Raw genomic sequence first — 3,351 nt, 5'->3', positions numbered from 1 at the left:
AGCAGGTATAGGTACCTCATCTATTTTGACCAGAAGACTATTCTGCTATACATACCACAAAAACAATTAATCAAAACCAGACTCTGATCTCAGACTGCACAATCTTGGAAACAGTATTAAATTCACAGCTCATTAAAATTCAAGGCTGCTAGATCAGACTTATTTTTTAAGCCCAAGTCGTCAATTGTGATCCAGATATCCATCCTTTCTTTCAAAAGGATGAGGTAAAAAATAATGAGATATAGCATATTATAGCACATGAAAGTACACCTTGGGAATACATGTAATTATTTAGTTTTACCAACAATTTCAGAAATTCAGATTGTATTTGAATAAGCAAACAGATGTTGCAATATATACCTGTAGTTTGTCTGTCAAAAAGTTTACAGAATGGTAACTATTAGGAAAAGAAAATACATAAAGAAATGAGTAATCAGAGTACAATGAACTTCTTAACTTTGCCTCAAATATTAACATTTATTCAGAAAAAATATCCTGCTTTTAAAAATGCATCATTTCACACAAGGATAATGACTCCAATCGTATAGACTTCCTGAAGGATAGAAGGCAGTGCCATTTTTTGCAGCTTTGGGAAATGAGAATGAAATGGTAATTGCCAATTGTCTCTGATATGTTTCTGTAGTCAAAGGTGCCCCTCAAAGGCAATTAAAAAAATTCTTTTTTGTAACTGTGTACAGCCCACTATCCAATTATGATAGTGAAGTTCCAGTTCTGTTGACTTTATTCATTATGCCTTCTGACTGAAGGAACAGTAGTGTAGCAAACAGCTTGAATTACTTCTGACTTGCTGAGGCTATACGGTTCTTTAGAAGACTATACGGTTCTTTAAAAGGAAAGAAAAAAAAACCAGCAAGACATTGCTCTTCACTTATTTCTAGCTGTGCATGAAGGCCAAGTAATGCAAATTATGGGGAGTGTAAGCCTGAACGCGCAAGGTTTTCAGTTCAATAATGTTGGCTACAGAAGTTCAGATCACCTCTTAATATGTAACCGAAATCAAAGATTTTTACTCAAAGTCAACACAAGCCTAATCTTTTAAGAATGCCCCATCACTAAGTACCCAAAATATAAGGCAAAATTATCCAGGCTCCTCCTCTCAGGAAAAAGGTGAATGTAAATCTGAGACTGCAGGAAGTATGCCGGATTTTTTCTTTCTGGCATGTCAGATAATTGAGAGCTCTGTCTATGCACCTAACATTTTCCACACATTGCTATAAACATCTCAGCTCTGCGCTACAGAAAACAAACACTTTTTATGTTTTCTTATATTAGCCATTAAATTCCAATTTGTCCTTCACTATCTTAGACAATGGGGTCACGTATATCTTTTGCCTTCTATTTGACTAGTCTTAATTATTTATTTTCTGTCATTCAGGTTTATGACTCTGAAATAAAAAACAGGTTTAATGGGCTAGTAGTCCAGAATGGGAAATCATCCAGCTAGTGAAGCTTTGAGGACATCAAATTAGTGGCACTGCTGATCAGTTTTTTCCCCAGCTTGACATCTGTTTGCAAACACTCACAGCCAAAATTGTTTTGAAAGGCAATGTCAGCCTTAGGCTTTGGAGCTTGCCTCCTCAGATGCATCAGTGAATCTCTCCACCCCTTAATACTTGTTATTTTCTGCTGTGAAATGACAGAAAGCATGTAATCATTTGCAAGGGAGACAACATTATAGGCTGTTTTGATCTGTTGAGTAGAAGTCAGGATTCCTGGACTCTATCTCTGAAACCATTCTTGATTCTCTTGTGACTCCTCTCTTATGTGCATATTTAATATGTACATTAAATTAGAGAGCACAACTGCACATGTAAGGAAAGTTTCTGGAAAACTTTAGTTTGAATTGCATTAGCTGTCAGCATGTGAAGATTCTTTGATTTTCCTTTCCAGAAACTCTTCTAATAAACGTAACTTGCTGCACTTAAATAGAAAATATGAAGTTATTAAAAGATACATAGATCTATGAAAAGAAAATACTCTTGGGACCATTTTTCTGGACTGCTTTATAGTACAGACTGAATATCTTTATCCAGTGATTCTCCTTTAAGCTAACATTTGCTTAGAAAATAGAGTACCTTAGAAAAAGAAACAAAGAAAAAATAAAGAGCGACAGTGGAAACTAAGTACCAACCAGCACCAATTATCATATAATAACAATGATTATACAGTAATCATATGAACATATTATGAGAACAGTGATTACTCTATATTAACACTTAATACTGCTGTACACATTAATCTATAATATATGAGTGTACGTAAATGTAAATTTGTATGGGAATGAATGTTTTCCTGAGACCTCTGTGTGTGTTTGTCGTATCAAAATTAGTTGTTATGGTTCATTTTTTATAAACCTGTTACAGTAGAAGGTCAGGGACATTAAATAAATCAGTCCACAGTTCTGTCTTGTCCCCCATGCCATCATCAATAACAGCAACTTGCTCAGGGACAGGACATGGAAATAGGCTCAGCACAGAGAATACTTCTTCCACCATGTCCTTGCAGCTTCTGTGGGGTCTAAGGATCAAGCACTTCCTGAGCTAGAAATGTGATTTTTCTTTAATAGATCTCAGATGGATAGTTTAATTACTTTTTTCTTCTATTAAAAAACAAAGAAAAGCAAAGCAAAGCAAACCAAAACTTTTACATTTTAATTTCTGCAACAATTAATTCCATAGTTTAATTATGTATAGTGTAGGAAAGCATTTTCATATGTTTATCATAAACCTGATTAATTAGATTATAATTTCATTCTTCCCAATTTTTCTAATGTGAGGAACAATGAATATTCTTCACTTATTCACGTTTTCCATTACATTTTCTCTCCATATCAAAATTCTCCAAGTTTCCTGATGTAAACATCCGTATTTGTTTGATGTAATGACATATAAAAGCTGTTTAGCCTGCCTGATTATCTTTGCTGACCTACTTTAATATTTTTTTAATTCTACAATATCATTTTTGAGAAGAATGGAGAGGAGAACACTGCCACTTGTCACATTATTTAAGCAATGCTTAATGACATGCAGAATTTGCTAATATTCCAGTTTGTTTTTTCACTCCTACAGAGCATTGAGTTGAGAGAAATCAGCCAACAGTCTTTCTAAGGTGACTTTTTCCATGGTGATAGCTTGTTTACAGACCTTTGCCATGTATTCATTGCTATGGTTGTGCCTTTGCTACTTTCCAGCTTCAGCACTGACTTTGATGTTATCATCCAGGCTCTAAATACCTTAAGAATTACTCAAACCTCATCATGGTCAATTGTCATTTTTAGTACCCAAAAGAGTTAAAAATAAATGAAACTGTATAATCTTATTATTCACTTAC

This window comes from Eurypyga helias, unplaced genomic scaffold (assembly GCF_000690775.1).
Source record: "Eurypyga helias isolate BGI_N326 unplaced genomic scaffold, ASM69077v1 scaffold17514, whole genome shotgun sequence".
NCBI classification, from domain to species: Eukaryota; Metazoa; Chordata; class Aves; order Eurypygiformes; family Eurypygidae; genus Eurypyga; species Eurypyga helias.
The sequence above is the reverse complement of the archived record's forward strand: the minus strand, read 5'-3'. Positions refer to the sequence as shown.